This window comes from Cupressus sempervirens, chromosome 6 (assembly GCF_028749045.1).
Source record: "Cupressus sempervirens isolate cs-2001-9-10 chromosome 6, ASM2874904v1, whole genome shotgun sequence".
In the NCBI taxonomy this organism is placed as follows: Eukaryota; Viridiplantae; Streptophyta; class Pinopsida; order Cupressales; family Cupressaceae; genus Cupressus; species Cupressus sempervirens.
Window position 1 is genome coordinate 96189340 of NC_143123.1, and position 12209 is coordinate 96201548.

Genomic DNA, 12209 nt, shown 5'->3' on the forward strand with positions numbered 1-12209 from the left:
GCTCACAAAGTTTACCCATCTAGTCAGTGATAATGTAATGGTAGGAATAATTTATGGAGCACATCAACTAATGATAAAGAAGACCAATCTAGATCTAAGAGGCAAATTACATGTAGGGAAGATAATGGAAAGTCTAAAGAATATTATGATGGATAGTGTGATGCTCTCATTTAAATTTGGTGCAATATTGGTATACACATTTTTCTATTTCAGATGTGAGTACCCTGGGTATAAGGAATTCTAGAGGAATCAAGGAGCAACCTCACCACTCAAATAATGAGCATGTACAATGGGTTAGGCAACAAAGACCTAGAGAAACTTGAAACTTACTTCAAGAAATTTCAAATAGACATGTAGAGCAGGACAAGGATACTTATAAATCTGGCAAATGACTATAGAAGAAGCATTTGCTTCTTAGCAAGTATATACCACTGCATAGTACAAATAGTTGAATTGAGAACTCATTGGTTGGCTGAATTCCCTTATGAGATTAAGGAAGTACCAACCAAGTGCCTCATTATGAAGCTACTAGAAAAATGTGTTGACAAGGAGCAACAAAAGTTTAGCACAGTTGAAGAGATATAGAAGAAGCTGTAATGTCCCCATTTTAGCAGTTGACCAAGTGTGTGTGCGTTAGCCTTGTTCTACATGGTCCCGAGGGCTAACAAAGGGTTTAATGGGATCTTGGAGTGTTTTGGCCTAGTCATTTCCAGTTGGGGCCAAAACGAAGTTGATTTACTCAGTTTTAGGCATACTTACTATTTTTAGTAAGTCGGCAGGATACAGTGTAGATCAATTTTGGTGATTGGATTCGATACTCCTCGGTAAGAGCTTTCTGATGAGCTATCACTCGCATTATTCGGAGTTCGATTGCTAATACATTTTAATGCCTGAAGTTTTATTAAAGTAACGTCTAATTTAATTGTAAAATATTAAAGTGTTACTTTAATATTTATTTTATGGTGATGTGTACCCAAGGGAGACATAAGGGGTATTTAAATATATGTTTTATATTACACATCTTTATCCCACATTGCCCATATGAGTTGAGCGGACCCGTGGGAATAGAATAAAAGGAAGCATTTGTAGCTTCATTAGATAGGTTGAATATGATAAGAAATTGGTGTGTGAGTTGCAGCTTTGTTCTTGGCATTTGAGGATGTCTATCCTCTCTTGTAGCATTCTAGACGTCATTCCCTTGGGGTTTGGCCTTTGGAATTCTTTGTTATTAGCTTCATTATCAGGCAGTTTAGTTGTATTTCCGGCTACAGGTTGATTTGGTATTTTGCTCATATCTTCTTCACTACTTGTCCGATGCTTATGCCGCTTAGAGGGAATGGTATTATGAAGGTAGTGGACTGATTGAAGGACAAAGTATTGTAGCAGCAAGTCCGTAAGCATGGGTTGGAGTATTATGTCAATACTGCTGAAGTAATTAGTGAGTTGATAAATCTGCTATGTATTTCGTTTTATGAATTCTGAAAATAACATTTTATTAGCAACAATTCATTTCCACTTTGCATATCATTGTAGTTTCTTTCTTGTTTATGTTGTATGATACCAATTCCATGCACGAAACACAACAAACAATAAATGTTTGATTTCCAGAGTTATAAGGGGTTTAAACATTAAACGGAGAAATAAGAGGTTGCATGCAAACTGTTTGAAAAAATCTCTTTCAGCAAATTGGTTTAGGTTTTTGGGACATCCAAGGGTGTCCATTACAGTGGTATCAGAGCTATAAGTCCTACCATCCTGTGGAGGTCTTATAGGGAATTTGGAACAGCCGGATAGAGGGAAAAAGTAAGTAAAAAACATAGGCTAAGCATTTATGTTTGAGCATGCGACAGGGGTCTTATAATTTCCGCGATACCAGAGCAAGACAAAATAGGATTTCAGACTTGCAAAGCAAACAGTCTAGTACATCTGTGCAGGGGGACATTGAATTCAACCATACAGACACAGAGGAGATATTCTGTGATCAGGACAATAATATGGGTGATCGAGATGAAAGGAATACAAGATTAGGCGGAGGCAGAAATGGTGGTCCAGATCAGGGGGAGGTACTGTTCTGACAGTTACTGGATACATTAGAGCAGGGGCAGCGTATGCAGCAGGAGCAGAATAGGCGAATGGACATGATGTTGCAGCTCATGGCTAGACAGATGGGTGTCAATATTAATGCAGGTGATGCCAACAACAGAAACAATAACAACGAGGGAAACAATAACAACGGGGGAAACAATAACCATGAAGGCCAAGGCAACAACAATGGTCCTGAGAATAAAATTAATGGTAATAATGGACACGGCAACAATGAGAATGAGGCTGATAACTTTAGACACGTTGCACGCCCAGCATAGACTGCGAGCTCGAGACCTCTTCTACCCACTTTTCCACCCAGAGATCCGGTTCAACCAGTAAACGAACCGCAGATTACCGAGTTACAGGATCAGTTCAAGAGGGACTGGGAGGCTAGTGGACCAGAGTTTCAGGCGGATATTTCTCTTAGAGATTATATGGACTTGAGGATGAGACAAATGCCTAAAGCAGGAGGGAGGAATCAAAACTTTGAGCTGAGGAAGAAAGTTGGAAAACTTTCTTTACCTTATTATGATGCTTTAGGGAAGATGACTGCACGAGCTTGGGTGCAGAAGGTAGATACATACTTGCAACTAAATCCTATGCTTGAGGAGGAGGCTATAAAGTATGCGGCTATGCACTTGGATGGCGTTGCACATGAATGGTGGCATCATGGCATGGTGACTTTGGGGCATAATCAGATTACATCCTATGAGGAATTCACCGAAACATTGATTGGGAGATTTGACACTAAGGATCCCGAGTTACATTTCAAGGAGCTAGCACAGTTAAAACAGTCAGGTTCTGTGGATGCTTACATTGCCGAGTTTCAGCGCTTGTCTGTACTTGTTACTGATATCTCTCCTAGGAGATTGGTGGTGTTATTTTGTGATGGTCTTGCTTATCCATTACGAGGTTGGGTGAAGGGACATGATCCACTCACGTTAGTTGAAGCAACTAAAAAGGCACGAGATTTAGCCCCTTCGGTATACAAAGGAAAAAACCATTCAACAGATTCTTCCTACCATAAGGACAAAGACAAAAAATCATTTCAGAAAGAGTATAGCGAACCCAAAGAAGGATCAAAAGGACTAGACAATGAAACCTTGAATGAACTTCGAAAGAAGAAGTTGTGGTTCCATTGTAGAGAGCCTTGGGACTTATCTCATAAACGTTCTCTCAAGGCTAAGGCAAATCAAATGGAGTATTTTTCAGCAGAAGAGTCAGATTCAGAAGGGGAGGATCAGCACTTCGATTCAGATGAGGGTAACACTATAGAGGAGAGCAACATTCCTAAGGATGATAGATCATTGGCACGCTTGACAGGGGCCCAAAAGGCAATCACATTTAAGGTCAGGGGTACTATCCAGGGGCAGAAAGTGATATCTCTTATTGACACTGGGGCTACACATAACTTCATAGATGCACAGTTGGTAGCCAGGAGAGGGTTACAGACAGAGGAGCATGATGGGTTTAGAGTCATGGTGGCTAACGGTGATAAGTTATTATGCACTCAAAAGATATCTAATCTTTGCATCAGGTTTGGAGATGGCTACGAGTTGGAGGATGAGTTCTATGTTGTGGACATGGGAGATTATGATGTCATCCTCGGCATGACATGGATGGCTTCACTAGTTGAGTTCACACTCAATCTAGCAAAATTGGAGATGAGATTCCAGCATGAGGGCAGAACTGTGGTACTTAGAGGGCTTTCAGATGGAGGTTGCAGAGTAGTGTCCTTGAGGAGAATGCAGAGACTTTTTCATCATTATTACATAGAGTGGGCGGCAGAGTGCCACATTATGCCAACTTCACCAGAGCCACAAGAAAAGAGTCATCCACTAGATGTCCAAAAGATACTTGATAGACACGCTAAAGTATTTAGCGATATTCCTCATGGGGTTCCTCCTGACAGAGGGATAGAACATGTTATTGAGCTCGAGGAGGGAGCCAAACCAGTTATGATTACTCCCTATCGTCATCCTAAGAAACACAAGGATGAGATAGAGAAGGCGATTAAGGATTTGTTGGAGATGGGGCATATCAGGCCCAGTAAGAGCCCTTTTGCTTCAACAGTAGTATTGGTAAAGAAGAAGGATGGGACGATGCGCATGTGCATCGATTACAGGGCACTGAATAAGAAAACAATTAAAAATAGGTAACCCATTCCTAGGATTGATGAGCTGATTGATGAGTTGCATGGGGCATGCTTCTTCACCAAAATTGATTTGCGATCCGGATACCATCAGATCAAGATGAGAGCAAAGGACATGAAAAAACAGCCTTCCGATGTCACTATGGCCACTTTGAGTTCATGGTTATGCCATTTGGTCTAACCAATGCACCTGCTACATTTCAAATTTGTATGAACCAGGTATTTAGGAAGCAACTGAGGAGATTTGTCTTGATCTTCTTTGATGACATCTTGGTCTTCAGTAAGACCTGGGAGGAGCACTTACATCATCTAGAGGAGGTGTTATCTATTCTGGAGAGAGAGTCATTGTATGCCAAGGAATCTAAATGTGATTTTGGCATGACTGAGCTCCTTTACCTGGGGCATATCATTAGTGCAGATGGCGTTCGGGTTGATCCCGAAAAGATTAGAGCTATTGTGGAATGGCCTACTCCCACAATCCTTACACAGCTTAAGGGATTCTTTGGTTTATGTGGTTTTTATAGGAGTTTTGTTAAGGGATTCTCACAGATTGCTACACCCTTGACAGATCTTACCAGGAAAGGAGCCTTCGTGTGGACAGGGGCAGCACAGAGGTGTTTTGAGCATTTCAAGCAGGTAATGTCTTCATGTATAGTTCTAGCTCTACCGAATTTCATGAAGCCTTTTGAGCTTCATTGTGATGCATCAGGTGATGGGATTGGAGCAGTATTGATGCAGGAGAAGCATCCCATTGCATTCGAGAGTAGGAAGCTCCGAGGAGTTGAGAAAAGTTATTCTGTCTATGACCGAGAGATGTTGGCCATAATGCATGCATTGGCCAAATTTTGATCATATTTGGTAGGTGGAAGTTTTGTGATCAGGACTGATCACAACAGTATTAAATACTTCATGAGCCAGCGTGATCTTAATGACCGGCAACAAAAATGGGTGACTAAATTGCAGGCTTATGACTTTGACATAGAGTTTGTCAAAGGTAAGAAAAATGTGGTGGCTGATGCCTTATCTTGGAGACCTCACTTATGTGCTCTGGCAGAGATTTCAGGAGATTGGAGGGATCAGATTATAGCAGAGTATGTCGGAGATGCTTGGGCTTCTGGATTGATTTCAGGTACCATACAGGATGATCGCTATGAGGTGATAGATTGATTGATCAGAGTTCAGGACAAGGTTTATTTGATTCCGTCATCACATTTGAGAGAGGCGATAATTTTTGATAGTAAATATTGACATCATAATCAACTTGTGAGTGCAAAAGCTATAAATTTTTTTTTTTCATATTAGAGTTAATGTTTGTTGAGGTCACTAAATAGTAATTGAATATCCTTTTCCTCAATACCACATGGTTTACATTGTGCTCTAAGGTCATTAAAATTTATGATACAATACTAAATTTTGTCAAGGATTTTGGATTAAGGAACATCAAAGAAGTGTTGCAGTGATAATGACATTAGTTTTACTATAAAAAACTTTAATTTTTTCTTGAGTATTTTACATGCTTTAATATGAAATATAAGATCAAGAAAAACGTAGCTATGAAGAAATCAAGGCAATTTATTACGTTCAAGAATCCATTCTATCATGAAATTATTATTATAGTGAGCATACTCTCCTTGTATTAAAGTCTTCCATGCATTTTTATATCATGACATGCAGTTATAAGGAGAGAAGGATTAACTTAAAATGATCAATCTGTGAAGAAAAAGGCACAAGCAAAACAATACACACTAAGAGAGCCCAAAAACTTCATTCACTCAAATAATTCTTCAAGTTAAAAAAATGTGGTCTAATAAATTATATTATCTTACACATATTAACCATTTATACATGGATATGGCGAGTAGAAGTTGAAGTGGTATGAAGGGATTGGGCAGGAAAGTGAATTTGAATTCTATGGGATCAGTGCCAAGATTGATATCACTATCAGTTGGTGATTCTTTTATTTTAGGTGTTGTTGAGGATGGAGGTACGCTAGAGGACCCAGGAGGAAGCATGTTTTTGGAGGACTCGGGAGGAGGGCCCAAACCATTTAAAAATGGTCGAGCTTGTTAGGAGTATGACCTATAGGCAAATCAAGCTTTCCATCGGTTAAAGATATGTCAACTAAGGATAAAGGTAAGTTTTCCATTAAAATACTTGACTAGATCATTGATAAAAACATTGCGAGCATGGATTCGACCTTGGTTGGGAGGTTTATTGGGGCTAGACCCAACATTGATGACGTAAGGAGTTTTGTGCTCGAGAAATGGAGCTTGAAAGGTCAAGCTAATGTCTTTGCAATGGCTAAAGGGTGTCTCTCTTTTTGTTTTTCCTATGATGAGGATAAACGAGACATCCTTTACAATAGTCCCTGGGTGATGGAGAAGCATACTCCGATTCTTTAGAAATGGTTCCCTAATCTTTATGCTTTGGATGACTCAACTAGTCAAGCCCTAGTTTGGGTTTGATTACCAAGACTATCCCTTGAGTTTTGGGTGAAAGATGTTTTTTAGGGCATAGCCAATACTTTTGGTGAGCTCCTTTCCTTAGATCCAGTGACAGTATCTTGAAAAAGGTGAGCTATGCTAGATTCTGTGTTGGAGTTACATAAGGAGTGGATATGCTTGAATCTATCTCATTAAAATCTAAACTGGGTATATGGGATCAACGCATTGAATTTGAATTGTTCCCCTTTGTCTGCTTTCAATGTAAGAAAGCTGGGCATTGGGCCAGAAAATGTCCCTCCCTAAGAGAGAAGCCCAAAAAGAAAAACAAAGTGTGGCAGTGGAAGGCTATGAATAGGGATGTTGGTACTTTGAAGGGTGATGAGGTTATTCCAGATGGAGTCATTTCCTCAAAAGAACAACATAAGGATGTTGTGGTTGCTAGGACAAATGGAGAGGCAACAGGTGATGGGGCTGTGCAGCTAGAACCTCCCCTTCAGAAGCAACAAGCTAGTATTTCATTAGAAGTTTTGGAGAGAGGCTTGGGGATTAATGCTTAGAATAGGACAAAGATCTCCAATATAAATGGATTGAAAAGGACCCCTATTGATAAGGATGGTATTCTTAAGGATGGGGAGGTAGGTCTTTCTAAGCAAGTTCCATCAGAGTCAAAGGAGAGTGACTTGGATATTAATGCTTAGGACATGTTGGATAATTCTAAAAGAGATAGCTTGAAGAAGACCCTAGGTGATAAGGATATTATTCCTAAGGATGGTTTGGCTCTTGTGGGAGAGGGGACCTAGTTGGTGTCTGTTCCGTAGTTAGGTCTCGTTGTCAAGGAATCCTCAAAGAAAGGAAACTTTGTTGAAGACTTGTTTTCTATTTCTCAAGATGTGGAAACTTGGTGGGAAGATGAGGCCTCTGCTACTTAATGGATTTCGGTTGATAAAAAACCAAAGGCAGAAATAAGGGCAGGAAAAATGAAGGGGAGAAGGAACCTCCTAAGAATTCGAAGAAAGGTCCCAAACCAAAGGGAGAGTTCTTATAGAGTAGGTTAGACAGTCCCTCTTCTAAGTCTCTTGGGACTACTCTTAAGAATGGGGATTTTGGGTCTTCCCTTTATCCGGTTGGTAGACCCTCTAACTAGCAGAAGAGAACAGCTGAGACCATCAGGAGCGTTACTGATGGTAGTCAGAGAACCATCCTAGAAGCAAAAAATTTCCATAAATTATGAAGATAATTTCATGGAATATTCAAGGGTTAAACAACCCTCATAAACATGATATATTGAAGAATACGATCAAAGATGATAGGTTGGATATTTTGGTTATTCAAGAAATTAAGATGCTTAAAGATAAGGTGGAATGTCTCTCAATTTTTAAGAGTGGTAAGATTATTGTAAATGATTTGGAGGGAGCTTCAGGTGGCATGGCTATTTTTTGGTCTAATAAATGGATTCAAGGGGAGATTATCTCCCAAAACTCTAATTTTATGAATATTAGATTCAAAAATTCTAAAGATGATTTTAGCTGGGTCCTCACCAATGTCTATGCTCCTAACTCTAAATGGGGTAGGAAGGCATTATGGACTGAAATATCTAATCAAAGGACATTTTTTGCTAATGAGAATTGGATTGTTATTGGGGACTTCAATACTCGATTTAAAGAAAAAGAAAAATGGGGGGGGGGGAGCCAGACTAATCTAGACAATAGAATTGATTTAATGGAGTTTATTAATCAACATCTTCTTCATGATATTGATTTACGTGGGATTGACTATACCTAGACTAACCAAAGGTCGGGTAAGGATCTAATACATGTCAGGTTGGATTGTGTTTTCATTAGCAATGACTAGCTCCTAAAGTATAAATGTAACCTAAGTGCTCAAGTGAGGGTGGGATCAGAGCATTACCTTATTTTTTTGGTTGCTAAAAAGATTAATTTTCATAAGAACTTCCCATTTAGGTTTGAAAAAACATGGACTCTCCATCCGGACTTGGAGTCTCTTATTAAGGAGTGGTGGGATATTCAAGTTGAAGGCACAACAATGTTTAAAGTGGCTGCTAAACTGAAGAATGTTAAGAAAATGATTAAGATTTGGAACAAAAATACTTTTGGTAATATCTTTGAGAATTAAAAAAAGGTCTTAGAGGAACTTAAGGATATTTAAGATAGGATTCAGATTGAGGGTTATGAGACTTTTTCTAGGGAAGCGGAAAGTGGTAAATTGGTTGAACTGCATGATATCATCTCTAAAGAGGAAACATTTTGGAGGTAGTGCTCTAGAAAGGTCTTTTTAAAGGAAGGTGATCGTAATGCAAAGTACTTTCATGTGACTACTCTCAAGCACAAGATGGCCAATAGGATTTTTACACTCAATACGGATGAGGGACCTATTGATAATGAAGAGATCATCAGAAGGGAGGCAGTGGATTTCTTTAAAACTTTGTTACAAGAATCTGACCTGGATTTGGAGAAGCATGATTTGTTTCTGGAGTGCATCCCTTCTTGTGTCTCTGAGAATCAAAATATGTTTCTCACATCCATTCCATCATCTGATGAGATTTATAAGGCTATTTTTTCCTTTGAAGGAGACAAAGCCCCTGGTCCTGATGGATTCATGCTCTTGTTCTTTCACAAGTATTGGCATATTATTGGGGTGGATATATGTAATGGTGTGAAATAATTTTTTGGATCTAGGAACATCCTTAAAGAGCTGAATGGTACCTTCCTTACTCTTATTCCTAAAAAGTCGGGAGCTGATAGCATGGACTTGTTCAGGCCCATTAGTCTGTGTAACTCATTTTATAAGACCATTTCTAAGGTGCTTACTTTGAGGATTCTGTCAATTCTTCCTAACACTATTTCTAGACAGCAAAATAGGTTTGTTCTCGGTAGACAGATTGTGGATTCCATTATTGCAATGCATGAAAATACCCATTCTCTCTTGGTGTCTAAGAGGGAGGGTTTTTTGCTTAAACTTGACCTTTCTAAAGCTTTTGATAGAGTGGATTGGCACTTTCTTCTCTGTGTTTTGCAAGCTTTTGGTTTAAATAAGAGATTTCAGGATCTAATCTTTATGCTAGTGTCATCGGCATCTTTTTCGATGCTTGTGAATGGTTCCCCCTCCTCTTTTTTCAAGGATTCCAGGGGCCTTAGACAAGGTGACCCTATTTCTCCTATTCTCTTTATCATTTTGGCAGGATGTTTGGGAAGATTTATAGATCATATGGTTCTTAAAGGGGATTTTGTGGGCCTCAATCCTTCCTCTTCAGCTCTAGTGCGTTCTCATCAACAATTTGTTGACGATTCTATCATTATGGGATAAGTTTCGGTGAAGAATGCTAGGAGTATTAAGAAGGCTTTGGTGGATTATGGTAATTCTATTGGTCAAATTATTAATTGGAATATAAGTCTAATTTACTTTATGAATGTCAACATGGAGAGGCAAATGAAGATAAAAAGGATTATCGGCTATGAGATAGGCTCTTTGCCCGGTTCTTATCTAGGATTACTTATGGGTTTATCTCCTCCTAATAGTTTCTAGAACTCTTTGTTTGAAAAAATCCATTTGAAACTTGTGAGATGGAAAGGCTCCTTGCTTAGTTAGGTAGGTAAGGTTGTTGTTCTTAAATCTATTTTGCAAAGTGTCCTACTTTATGCTTTGAGTCTTTTTAAAATTCCTAGAAAATATGCTCTTGCTATTGAAAAGATCCAAAAAAATTTCTTGTGGATGGGTATGGAGAATAAAAAAGACTCCCTCTCATTGCTTGGGAAAAAGTTTGTATGCCTTATAAGAAGGGAGGACTTTGATTACAAAGGGTTTCTTCTATGAATGATTTTTTAATGGCGAAACTGTTATGGAGATGGCACAAAGAGGATGGGGTATGGAAGTATATTTGGAATGATAAATACAACTGTGATAACTTTGACTTTTACCATTTTCTTAACAGTAATGTAGATAAAAGGGGATCTATGATATGGAAATATTGTCAGAAACTTAAAGATATTATTAGAAAAGGGTTTAAATGAAAGGTTGATAATGGTAGGAGAGTTCATTTTTGGGAAGATGTTTGGATTTTGGATCACTCCCTGTGTGATGACTTAAGATGGAACAGGTATATGGAGCTTTGTAAGACACATATTGGAACTATTGTGGCAGATTATTAGAAAGAGAATGAATGGATGGACCTCTATAGAGTGGACCCAAATTGGTTGATCTAAGAAAGTGCCTGAATGTGTTCTTCTTAAACCAAAATGAGGATGTGCTGATTTGGAGAAATGATCCTAGTGGTGTTTTCTTAGTTGCCTCAGCCTATGTTGATTCCTTTGATGATTTTGAAGAACCGTGTTGGGCTAAAGCCTAGATGAAGGGGTTGACCCCCAAAGTCAATTTTTTCTTTTGGATCCTTTTGCAAAATAAAGTTCTCACTCTAGATAATCTTAAAAAAAGAGGGATTATTATTATTAATAGATGTGTTCTATGGAAAAATGATGGGGAATTAGTTGATCACATCACCTTGTATTGTCTTTTTTCTAGGAAGATTTGGGATAAAATATTCTACTTATTGAATGTTGAATGGGTGTTCCCTTCCACCATTTAGCTGTTCTTTACTAGTTGGAAGGCTCCTTCAAAGACCACTCTGATCAGTAAATTCTGGGACTTGGGTATTTGGAAGGAGCGTAACGATAGAATCTTTAGAGATGTGGAATCTAGCTCGACTCAAATCTTTCATAAGATAAAGACTATTTTGATAGAGAATATTAACACTATGGGATTTAAACATCAATTGTGTAATGAATGGGAAACCAATGTTCTTCGAAATTGGAATTTGAAAAGCAAGACTATGGATGATTAGAGACCTAATCCTAGAGAACATGCTAGATGGGACTCTCCTCTTGAAAATTGGTTTAAAATAAACTTTGATGGGGCCTCGAAAGGAAACCCGAGTAATGTTGGGTGTGGTATTGTGATTAGAAATTCCAACGGAGATAATATGGGAAGTTTGGCTATACCAATTGGAACTCAATCTAATCATGTTGTTGAAGCTCTGTCACTCTTCATGGTCTTATTTTTGCCAAAAAAATGAATTTGAATAATATTTGGTTGGAAGGGGATTCACTCAATATTATTAATTGTCTTAACATAAAAACTATACCCTCTTGGACAATTAGTAATATAATTAATGAGGCAATTAAAATTATAAATTCTTTTGATAATTGTGTTGCTTCCCATAATTTCAGAGAGGCCAATGGGACTGCTAACTGGGCAACAAATGTGGCATGTGGGAATTCATCACACTATCATTTGGGAAATTCATGACCTCTTACCTCTGGAAGCTTGACAACTTTATCATTATGATAAATGGAAGTATCAGAAAAAGGTTTTTTAATTATGAGAGTCTTAGTACAAGGGCACGATGCGGAGTTAAGAGGCCGCAGGTTTTGTGCTTTAATTTCCAATGATTCATGCCTAGCTCCACATGAATTCTAGGTCTTTAGGGCCATTGTTATCATTTTTTTATGTGAGAT